This window comes from Schistocerca gregaria, chromosome 8, assembly GCF_023897955.1.
Source record: "Schistocerca gregaria isolate iqSchGreg1 chromosome 8, iqSchGreg1.2, whole genome shotgun sequence".
Lineage (NCBI taxonomy): Eukaryota > Metazoa > Arthropoda > Insecta > Orthoptera > Acrididae > Schistocerca > Schistocerca gregaria.
This window is the reverse complement of record NC_064927.1, coordinates 198,894,515-198,907,321: the sequence shown is the minus strand read 5'-3', so window position 1 is coordinate 198,907,321 and position 12,807 is coordinate 198,894,515.

The following is a 12,807-nucleotide window of genomic DNA, read 5'->3' as shown; positions in this document are numbered from 1 at the left end:
GCACGACACAAAGATTTACGCCTCTCCTGGGCTCGTCATCACCTACATTGGACTGTTGATCACTGGAAACATGTTGCCTGGTCGGATGAGTCTCGTTTCAAATTGTATCGACCGGATGGACGTGTACGGATATGGACACAACCTCATGAATCCTGTACGTCAGCAGAGGGCTGTCCAAGATGGTGGAGGCTCTGGAATAGTGTGGGACGTGTGCAGTTGGGGTGCGATAGGACGTGATACGTCCAGACACGCGTCTGACAGATCCTGTCTGATCACCTGCATCCATTCATGTCTATAGTGCATCCTGACCGACTTGGGCAATACCAGCAGGGCAATGCGACACTCCACAAGTCCAAAATTGCTACAGAGTGGCTGTATACTTTAACCACGACGGCATGCGAACACATTACAAACTTAGCCGTTTCGGAAACGCTTCTATCCTAGGCCCGAAAGTCAATGATCATACCCTTTTGGACGTCAGGTGAATCCTCCGTTTTCTCATTGCGACATCAAGTGCACAGTTTTCCGCTCGACACGCTTTATATGCCCTCTGCTACTAGCACTGCCACCTGACGCCTATGAGTTTTATTGCACGCTGACGCTGAATATAAACGATAGTCATATAAATAACACTGGACGGTGTATTCTGCTGGTTTTATACAAACTTTCGCGTAGTTTTCTCCAATATTCACTGGAACTTTTTTCCGTGAATCTGGTCAAATGCTACTCATTTCCCCCACTGTAGAAAGTCCAGACGGGTATGGGGTTTCTCGGACAACCTGTATAAGTGTCTCAGACACAAAGGTACTTGCTGCAGCAAGTAGATCGATTCCGTATTTCTGGATTTCCGGAAGGCGTTTGACATTGTACCACACAAGCGGCTTCTAGTGAAATTGCGTGCTTATGCAATATCGTCACAGTTATGTGACTGGACTTACGATTTCCTGTCATAGAGGTCACAGTTCGTAGTAATTGACGGAAAGTCATCGAGTAAAACATAAGTGATTTCTGCTTTTCCCCAAGGTAGTATTATAGGACCTTTGCTGTTCCTTATCTATATAAACGATTTTGGAGACAATCTGAGCAGCCGTCTTGGGTTATTTGTAGATGACGCTGTCGTTTATTGACTAATAAAATCAAAATAAATTGCAAACCGATTTAGAAAAGATATCTGATAGGTGCGAAAACAGGCAGTTGACCCTAAATAACGAAAAGTGTGAGGTCGTCCACATGAGTGCTAAGAGGAATTCGTTAAATTTCGGTTACACGATAAATCAGTCTAATCTAAAAGCCGTAAATTCAACTAAATACCTAGGTATTACAATTACGAACAACTTAAATTGGAAGGAACACATAGAAAATCTTCTGGGGGAAGGCTAACCAAAGACTGCGTTTTGCCGGCCGCGGTGGTCTCGCGGTTCTAGGCGCGCAGTCCGGAACCGTGCGACAGCTACGGTCGCAGGTTCGAATCCTGCGTGGGCATGGATGTGTGTGATGTCCTTAGGTTAGTTAGGTTTAAGTAGTTCTAAGTTTTAGGAGACTGATGACCGCAGCAGTTGAGTCCCATAGTGCTCAGAGCCATTTGAACCATTTGAAAGGCTGCGTTTTATTGGCAGGACACTTAGAAAATGTAACAGACCTACTGAGGAGACTGCCTAAAATGCGCTTGTTCGTCCTCTGTTTGAAAATTGCTGCGCGGCGTGGGATCCGTACCAGATAGGACTGACTGAGTAAATCGAAAAAGTTCAAAGAAAGGCAGCACTTTTTTTCTATTATCGCGCAATATGGGAGAGAGAGTTACAGAAATGATACAGGATTTGGGCTGGACATCATAAAAAGGAAGGCGTTTTTCGTTGCGACGGAATCTTCTCACTAAATTCCAATCACCAACTTTCTCCTCGAAATCGAAAATATTTTGTTGACATCGACCTAAATAGGGAGAAACGATCACCATGATTTATTTATTTTTCGAGACCAGGACATAAAATAATTACAAAAACTAATAAGTATTGATTCATATAAGAAATCTGCAAAATTAAATATGTACAGTAGTATTTATGACACAGATTGAATAATAAATACAAACAAGCAGCAGATAAACAAGCAGCAAGATTATTATATTTTTGACGGGCCCAGTATTCGGCCGTAATCACAGCAGTTTCGCTGGATGCAGCAAGATCACAGAAGTGCATACAGCCGGGTGGTTCCTGCAGACTAGCAGATGTTGTTCGTCCTGTATGTCACCACACTGACAAGTTTCCGCCTCACTACTGAAGCCCCACTTCCTGAGGTTGGCTTTGCACCTTGACACCTCAACTTGCAGTCTGTTCAAAGTCTTCCAGGTCACGTATGACAGGTGTGAACCTTCGGCTATTTCCTCCTTGGCCGTTATGTGATTGTCTTCAGCTAGGGAGTCTCGCCAAAGCTCCTCTCTGCGAATTCTGGGAGATGAACGAATTGCCATAGTTTTCTGTAGGAAGCCTTTTCTTGACCTCAGTCTTGGCTGTTGAGGGTCATGTCCGAACAAAGGATGTCTAGGGTCGATTTCTTGTTTTTTTTCCTCCACTTCTGTTACAGCTTGCCTTCGAATGCGTGGCGGTGCTATACCCATAATTTGGTACAGCTTATTGACAGGAGTAGGTCGTAAGCAGCCTGTAACAATGTGTCCTGTCTCGTTCAGCGCTGTATCTACATGTTTAGCATGTGCAGAGTTTTGCCAGACGGTGCTGCGTATTCTACGGCGGAGAAACATAGTGCCAGGGCAGATGTCTAAGCATTTTTGGCTGGGCACCCCAGGTGGTTCCTGTAAGTTTGCGGATGATGTTGTTCCGCGCTTTTACTTTAAGGCTCGTTTCTTCACAGTGGGCTTTGAATGTGAGGTAATGGTCCATCTTCAGCCCAAGGTAATTAGGAGTTTCGCAGTGGAGTAGTTGTTCTCCTCTCCCAGTGATGTTCAGTTTCCTTTTGGCTTCCCTATTTCTAAGATTGAATGCACAGATTTGGGTCTTTCCAGGATTCGGTTTCAGTTGGTTTTCACCGTAATACTTGGCCAAATTTTCAAGAGCTGTTGTCAGTTTCACCTGTACTTCCTCAAAGGTCTCACCTTGGGCAGCGAGTGCTGTATCATCAGCGTATGTGAATGCCTTAGTTGAAGAGTTAATTGGCTGGTAATTTGTGTAGATATTATATAACAGCGGAGACAGCACACTTCCCTGAGGGAGACCATTTTTCTGAATTCTCCATCGACTCTTCTTGTCTTGGAGAGAGACGAAGTATCTCCTTTTTTGCAGCATACACTCAAGGATCTGAGGTAGGTAAGTATACTTTTCTAAGCAACTTTTTGTGGTTAACAGTATCATAAACCGCCGTGAGGCCGATGAAAGCCACACCTGTTATTTCGCCCCTCTCATACCCATCCTCAATATGCTGAGTCAAATTAAGGATTTGTCCACACCAAAACCTTCCCGGTCGGAAGCCGGACTGCTCTTTTATGAGTATTTTATCAATATACTCTGATATTCGATTTAGGATGAGACTTTCCGATACCTTGTACAAATGAGAAAGGAGTGAAATTGGACGGAAACTTTTTGGGTCTGTTGGTTTTTTCCCAGGCTTTAGAAATGCTCTTACATTGGTTTTACGCCAGATCTTCTGGTTTTTGCAGTTTTAAAATTCAGGTGTTCATAAGGTTTAATATCCACTGTTTTGTGGCAGGTCCAAACTTTTTGATTTGTTCCGTCCGTATTTCGTCTAGGAACTGCCACAAAAAAATGTTAAAATGTCTGTGAAATCTTATGAGACTTAACTGCTAAGGTCATCAGCCCTAAGCTTACACACTACTTAACCTAAATTGTCCTAAGGACGAACACACACACCCATGCCCGAGGGAGGACTCGAACCTGCGCCGGGACCAGCCGCTCAGTCCATGCCTGCAGCGCCCGAGACCGCTCGGCTAATCCCGCGCGGCCTGCTACAAAACAGTGGATATTAAACCTCATGAACACCTACATTTCAAAATTAAAAGATAAGGGAAATCAGAGCATGTACAGAAAGATATAGGTGTTCGTTCCTTCCGCGCGCTATACGAGATTGGAATAATAGAGAATTGTGAAGGTGGTTCGATGAACCCTCTGCCAGGCACTTAAATGTGATTCGCAGAGTATCCATGTAGATGTAGAGTGCAGCGCCAGTACGAGATTGGAATAATAGAGAATTGTGAAGGTGTTTCGATGAACCCTCTGCCAGGCACTTAAATGTGATTCGCAGAGTATCCATGTATATGTAGAGTGCAGCGCCAGTAAGAGCGAAGGCCCGACGCTTGTGCCGCCTTCCGGGCGCCGCCTGTGGTGAGGGTGTAGTGCGGGCTGCAGAACTCCCTGGAGCGGACAGCGGCGTCCCCGCTGCCGACAGGCGGAGCGGCCTGGTGCTGGCGAGGTATTCGCGGCACGAACGGAACGGCGCGTCAATCGATGTGGCCCGCGCCGTGATTGGCCCACTGGCTGTGTGGATCTTCCGAGAACGGCGCTGTGGCGCAGGCAGACAACCACGCTGACAGCCACACTATATATAGACAGCATATTATCTTTCGGCACGCGCCTGGTCGGACGAGGACAAAACTTTCTACCCGAGAAACGCAGATGTTTGGTTGACGGCCAGAGCGAATGTCGTGACATGTAATGCATTATCAAAACGATTTGGCGTGCTGTTCCATTCCTTTTCGTAGCGTTCCGTTCAGTCAAGCGGGAATCGACTTTTAAACGAGTGGTACACGAACGAATTTCTATCCAACATCGACTTCTTGTTGCGGGCGTGCCTTGCGTGCTTGCTTCTAAAAGTACCTAACCACGTCGGGAGTGAACCAGTGACGTCAATCATCTGTTGACTCTGCCGATTGTGGAGTTTTATAATCTCGTGAACGCTGCCAAGTGCGCAGAAACAGAGGACTGTGGCGTCGTCCGTTGGCAACCAAAGATGGCCTATTTTCGTCGAGTTCTCGCTTACTATAGTAACGGATTTTGTGCTTTTTTGTCTTCTTAATCTTTAGGGTGGCGTTTGTTTCGTTTCGTGACACACTGCAAATGTTGCAACAAGTTTTGGTATTTGTCCTCCTAGTGTTCTCCAACAAGAGAGAAAATACATGAACCCAAAAAGATATTTACTGGTTTTACAACACCTGGACAAAGAAAAAGGCTACTGTATTCATAAATAAGAATGTAAATACATAAAGGATTATTAGGATTACCAGACAGTAAAAAAAGTCAGCTCCATTTGATGAGTTAAAAATATTCGATGGTTTTTAGCACTCAGGAAGAAAACAAGGTAGCAAAGATAACTTAAAAATACGCTGAAACTTCGTAGCAGTTTAAAACTGTGTGCCGGAGCGAGACTCGAGTCCGGGACCTTTGGCATTCGCGGGCGAGTGTTTTACCATCTGAGCTATTCAAGCACGACTCACGCCCTGTCCTCACAGCCATATTTCCGCCAGTACCTCGTCTCCTACTTTCCAAACTTCACAGAAGCTCTCCTGCGAACCTTGCAGAACTCTTCCAGGAGTGCTAGTTCTGCAAGGTTCGCAGGAGAGCTTCTGTGAAGTTTGGAAAGTAGGAGACGAGGTACTGGCGGAAGTAAGGCTGTGAGGACAGGGCGTGAGTCGTGCTTGAATAGCTCAGATGGTAAAGCACTCGCCCGCGAAAGGCAAAGGACCCGAGGTCGAGTCTCGTTCCGGCACACAGTTTTAATCTGCCAGGAAGTTTCATATCAGCGCACACTCCGCTGCAGAGTGAAATTCTCATTCTAAAAATACGCTATTTACGAGGGAGGGTTTTAAATGGGGGCCTTTTTTTAATAAAAATAATCAAAACTTTTATTTTCAAACCATATCTGTTTCTTCGTTTTGCATAAGTCTCTTTATTTTTTCTCGTAGGTATACTGTTTGTTCGGGTACTTATATCTTAAAACTAAGTTCTGAAATCCTTCTTCAAAGCAGTTTGCGTTTGCTCTGACACCCAAGATGAGGTTTCAGCTACCAAAAAAGGCGGACATCGCTGGAAGCAAGGTCAGGGCTACATGGTGAGTGATCTACGACTTCCCACCTGAAAGAGTCAGTCAGCTACCGAGTCTGGATAGCAGTGTAAGGACTTGCGTTGTCCTGATGATCTAACGCTGTAATAGCGTTTGTTTTGGTCTGATCCTGACAGGAGAAGTAAGAGTGCCGCCGTTCTACTCAATCTTGCCTGGATTCAGTGGTGAAATGGAATACCCGTCCTTCATCTCCTGGGCGATTCAACTCAACATATCATCAATTCTTTCGTCATAACGACTCAAGAAAGTGAGGGCACTGGCAAATCTCTTTCATCTGTAGTCTTCTTTGAGGAGTTTGGGTACCCATCGAGAGCTCAGTTTCCTGAAGTTTAGGTTTTCACACACAATTTTTATACAATACAGACCAAGATACTTGATAAAATTCCAGTCACAGAGCGGCTATCGTGAATATTCTCTCTTCATGAATTTTTGTGCTAGTTGCAGACGCCGAATCTTCTGTGATCACAGATGGTCAACCTTAGCATTCTTCGTTATGAACGTATTCAAGGCCTGGTTTGAAATCTCTTATGCTCTTAACGCATATAACCTTCGCTCGTCGCAGTATGAACATACACCTCACAAAGCTGACGATGAATGTCTGCAGCCGACATTTTCTTGTACTAAAGAAACGTTTAACAGATCGTATGTTATAGGCAGTGGGCGATTCTATAAGCTTGAACATTTTAAAGGTGCTCAGTTCAGCGTATTTGTTAGCTACACAGCTACAACTGACACCTGCTTATTTGAAAATGATGTGGTAAGTAGCGTGCATGATTGTTATAGCGTGCTCGCCATTCAAAATATTGTTTGATATATTTGTAGGCATATATTTTCTCAAGAAAATATAAGTCGATATTTTTAAATGTTTGGACGAAGCTTTCTTTGTTTTTTCAGTGCTCAATTTGCCAAGCGAGGTTGTTGAAAAATGCAGAATATGAATTTCGCTGTGATCATAGTCACTGCTTGTTCCTACGCTCTGTTCTTACCAAGATTGATTGAAAAGTAATGCCTCCACTTTCGTAACTCTTCAAGAGTTGGCAGCATTGGTGTGCGGCAGGTACTGGCTTCTTCCATTGCCTCTTCTCTTCAGCTCCAGTTGGAGGGAAGCCTTAGCATTGAATGGTTGTTATGTTACAGTGTAAAGTACGGAACCCTGCGCAGACGGTCGGTCAATGCGATTCAACCAACGTGCAGTCACTGAATTCTTGACAGCAGAAGGAGTCACCCCAAAGGAGAGTCATCAGAGAATGAAATCAGTTTATGGTGATTGTGTTGATGTGAGTACTGTGCGTCGTTGGACGAGTAAGTTTAAAGATGTTGAGGCGGGAACATCTGACCTGGGTAACAAACAGTGTTGGACATCCTGTGACAGCAACCACTGAGTTTCACAACCAAAATGTTGACAGATTTATCGTCGTATCACTCAGGGAGAAATTGCAAGCGCAATCGCCATTTCACAAGACTCAGTATAGGAATAATACGCCGGGAACGCTGCAGTAAACTCGCCTGCCACGACCGGTCGACTGAGACAAGAACTTTGCTCGAGCAGAAGGGGCTTTAATCTCACCGCACTCGACATTTCGCTGCCACGGTACTTGAGCGTTCCCTCCACCGCTCGTCTTTGCTGCAGATGTCCACCCGCTATCCACGTGCTTGGGATCAGGTGGATGGTTCAACGATGGCGTAACACTGATAATTTCGGTCTAATTTACAGTTCTTCTGCAGCACACCGCTGTTTTTCTGCGTCAGACACTAATAATTTTGGTAGAATATCAGCCAAGCTCTTTGTTCGACGCCTGTACCCATGTGACTGCTCCAGGCAATGCCATATAAGAGAGACACGTACTTTCCTTCAAATGTTTTCTTCGTTAAGATATAAGAATTAACTCGAAACAAGTTTTGATTCACTTCACCCCTTGCATCCGTAGTTCCTTTTAATGACTGAAATGTTACATCGTATAAGCGTACCACACGCACTGCATAGCAGCGTCATTTATTTCTGGTGCTGTTGCAGAGCAGACCAGCTCTCCCACTGCGCAGGTAATGCTTTGTCCCAAGGCCATGTCGAGCAGTTCTTTGGTGTGTTTTAGGGCTATAGAACATTCACCAATTTCTATATACTTCTAAAGTAGAATCAGTAACTGCACGAATTTTAGAGATTATGGGCTCTAATGCCGACCCTGCTCCTCATTTCGTCCCTTTAGGAATTTCCTACTGGTAACTGCGTGCGTTTGCGTGACCTCACACCACTGTGTTATTGAGAGGGTCTGTTGTGTGCAGCACGTTTCGTTTCTGTTTAAGAGGGTTCAAAAAATGGTTGAAATGGCTCTGAGCACTATGGGACTTAACATCTGAGGTCATCAGTCCCCTAGAACTTAGAACTACTTAAACCTGACTAACCTAAGGACATCACTCACATCCATGCCTCGGCCGCGGTTCCAGACTGAAGCGCCTAGAATCGCTCGGCCACATCGGCCGGCGTTTAAGACAGATTTCACTTTTCACACTGACGTTAGTGCAAACAGTTAGGTTAACATTCAGCTATTCCCCAGTGTGAGCACTGATTCGTGTTTAAATGTTCAAACACTGGTACGTGTTTCAGTCATGTGTTGTAGATTTTGATGTGTAATCGCTAGAGTAAAGCGATTACGTACGTTACTGTAGCAGCCATTATAATAAACCTAGAGAGGTTCGTAATTTCGTCCCCCTTCCAGTGCCTATTTTGACCCCGGGTAGAAAATTGGAAATTTTATTAAAATTAGATTTTGTTCGCTGTTTGTAAGGAATATTTCACTTTTTCAGATGCAAAAACGCAAGCGGAGAGAAATGAATTGATTACACGAACTGCTTAGTTTGATATCACTAAACATTCTCTTCATCTACACGGAATACCAATTCATTTCTGACACATGCTTAGAAGACGAAAATAACTTGAAAATATTATTCATTATGGACATAAAGTGACTTTTAATAGTGTTTCGCAATGTTAGAATATACGTTTAAATTAATTATGCTTGTGAGAATTTTTATGGGGGACGAAATTAGGAACACTTTTGTGTTTCTGCTTTTTCAGAAAAATAAGTGAGATATTGTCAATTTAAATGTAATACGCCTAAAATTGACTAATAAATTAAGGTGTACACAGTATATAAAGTGTGTTACAAAAAGGTACGGCCAAACTTTCAGGAAACATTCCTCACACACATAAAAAGAAAATATGTTATTTGGGCATGTGTCCGGAAACGCTTACTTCCCATGTTAGAGCTCATTTTATTACTTCTCTTCAAATCACATTAATCATGGAATGGAAACACACAGCAACAGAACGTACCAGCGTGACATCAAACACTTTGTTACAGGATATGATCAAAATGTCCTCCGTTAGCGAGGATACATGCATCCACCCTCCGTCGCATGGATTCCCTGATGCGCTGATGCAGTCCTGGAGAATGGCGTATTGTATCACAGCCGTCCACAATACGAGCACGAAGAGTCTCTACATTTGGTACCGGGGTTGCGTAGACAAGAGCTTTCAAATGCCCCCCATGAATGAAAGTCAAGAGCGTTGAGGTCAGGAGAGCGTGGAGGCCATGGAATTGTTCCGCCTCTACCAATCCATCGGTCAGCGAATCTGTTGTTGAGAAGCGTACGAACATTTGGCCTGAAATGTGCAGGAGCTCCATCGTGCATGAACCACATGTTGTATCGCACTTGTAAAGGCACATGTTCTAGCAGCACAGGTAGAGTATCCCGTACGAAATCATGGCGGTGAATCGAGGAAGTACAGTACATACTGGCGAAACTAAAATGAGCTCTAATATGGAAATTAAGCGTTTCCGGACACATGTCCACATGACATCTTTTCTTTATTTGTGTGTGAGGACTGTTTCCTGGTGTTTGGCCGTACATTTTTGTAACACCCTGTATATTAATTTTTAGTCTTTTCCATAATATTTCACGGCCCCCTATCGTATAAGTTACAGAGATAACATTGAAGGAAAAAATAAAATTCTTTTGAAAAACAAAAATTTTCTTATTTTTCAGCAAACTTCGTACACAGCGTTGATTCCAATGTCGTCATGAGGCAGTCTATTTATTGTATTTCGCTCAAGACAGTAACTGCAAAGTAATTTGTCTGAATTTATATAGACTTTCCACCTCGTGGATACAATGAAGCAGAAGCTATGGAACCATTTGCAACACACCGTTCTCAACTTCAACGGCAGTGAATCCCTTGGCGCCGCAGCACGGCGGAGCGCCAGCATTCGGCAGTCGCGGCTGAAGAGTCGACTGCTGCCAGCGCCGACTGACAACAATCGATTAGCGAAGTCGGCCAGCAGGACGCTGATTGGCCGCGCCGCGGCGGTAATTCGCCACTTGGCTGGGCACACTCAAGCGGAAGGGCCGTTTCAACTGTCTGGACGTCCGCTAGTGCGGCCTGTGTCGCTTTAGCGATCTGCCCCCCGCCACCCACCATCCCAGCACGTGTCAATCCTGATGCAGGCGGAACTCTAATTGCTAATATCACTGCCTACTGTGAGCCCCTAAGGTGGTACCATTTGTCGCAGACGATATCAAGCGCTTGACTTCGGGACGGCTGTAAACATTTCCTATTTCATCGCAAGCATTTTATTTTTTAGCCATCCGTGTATGATTGAATTTGGCTGTAATAAAACTTGTATTTCTTGTTGCAACATTCATTCTTATATGGTTATTGCGAGGGATGGAGTAAAGACGGAGCCGGCCGCGGTGGCCGTGCGGTTCTGGCGCTGCAGTCCGGAACCGCGGGGCTGCTACGGTCGCAGGTTCGAATCCTGCCTCGGGCATGGGTGTGTGTGATGTCCTTAGGTTAGTTAGGTTTAAGTAGTTCTAAGTTCTAGGGGACTTATGACCTAAGATGTTGAGTCCCATAGTGCTCAGAGCCATTTGAATCATTTTGAGTAAAGACGGATGTAATGGCCAGGCCGGGTTAAATGCTGCAGCCAAGTGACCAACATCTACCCAGACCCCTTTGCAGATTGCCTGTCTAGTGGCTTCCAGGGTGAACAAAAATTTCCATTCCAATGTTTCGCGTAATTACTGACCGAATTTAAAAATTTAAAATGCTGTCATACGAAGTGTGTGGGAAAGGTAATAAGACTGTCAACATAGCGAGCGATCTGGCAACGAAGTGTCGTTTTACACTGAAGAGCCAAAGACACTGGTACGCCTGCCTAATATCGTGTAGTGTCCCCGCGAGCATGTGTAAGTGACCAACACATAACATGGACTCTACTAATGTCTGAAACACTGCTGGAGGGAACAGACACCACGAATCCTGCAGTGCTGTCCATAAATCCGTAAGAGTACGGGGGAGTAGAGAACTCTTCTGAACAGCACGTTGCAAGACATCCCAGACATGCTCAATAATGTTAATGTCTGGGGAGTTTGGTGACCAGCGGAAATGTTTAAACTCAGAAGAGTGTTCCTGGAGCCACTCTGTAGCAATTCTGGACGTGTGGGGTGTCCCATTGGTGATGGTGGCGGTAAGTACCTCGGGGACCATATTGCTGAGGTCACCGGTCCCTAAGCTTACACACTACTTAATCTAACTTACGCTAAGGGCAACACACACGCCCATGCGCGAGGGAGGTTCAAATGGCTCTGAGCACTATGGGACTTAACATCTTTGGTCATCAGTCCCCTAGAACTTAGAAACTACTTAAACCTAACTAACCTAAGGACATCACACACATCCATGCCCGAGGCAGGATTCGAACCTGCGAACCTAGCTGTCACGCGGTTCCAAACTGAAGCGCTTAGAACCGCACGGTCACACCGGCCGGCTTATACGTGCTAGGTTCAATCTTATCCAATAGAACATTTCTTTGCACCCAGAGCAAAATATCGGCTTTCTCCACTGAACTGTTGTAGCTTTATCGATCACAAACAACAGAGAGTTATAGCGCATTGAGTGGTATGGCGCATTGTTCATTTCTGTTATCGAATTAGGAGAAATATTTTGCAGCAGAACATATCTTCACAGACAGTGAACGTATTCTTGGAGGTACACTTTTATTACTAATCTCGTTTTCAGACAAGCCGACACAAAACAGTTGTTCACACTAGCTGATGACGGCAGATCACTTGAACGCCAGAAAACAAAAACAGAACTGAACGTGGACGGTCGGCCAGGTGGCAGAGCGGTTCTAGGCGCTACAGTCTGGAACCGCGCGACCGCTAGGATCGCAGGTTCGAATCCTGCCTCGGGCATGGATGTGTGTGATGTCCTTAGGTTAGTTAGGTTTAAGTAGTTCTAAGTGCTAGGGGACTAATGACCATAGCAGTTAAGTCCCATAGTGCCCAGAGCCATTTGAACCATTTTTGAACGTGGACGCATCTTATGCGAGACACAACATGGTACTGTTTATTCGCGGCATGGCAACAGAGGTGCTTTACCAATCGTACTGCCGGCTCACAATTGGTGTTACCTCGGCAGCGGTGTCGCGTCCCCTCCTGTGAGCCAAACGTTACAGTCGTGTGGTCACAGGTGAAGAATCATGGACTTTTTTGGGCGATCAGAGAAAGCAGGAAAGTGTAGAGTGGCACACAGAGACATCTCGTTGACCGGGAAAAGCGCGAATGAACGGATCAAAAATAACAAAAAGCTGATCTGCTTTTTTTAACAGCAGGGGTACAGCGCATGAAGAATCTGTTTCTCCAGGACAAACTGTCAACTAAGTGTTT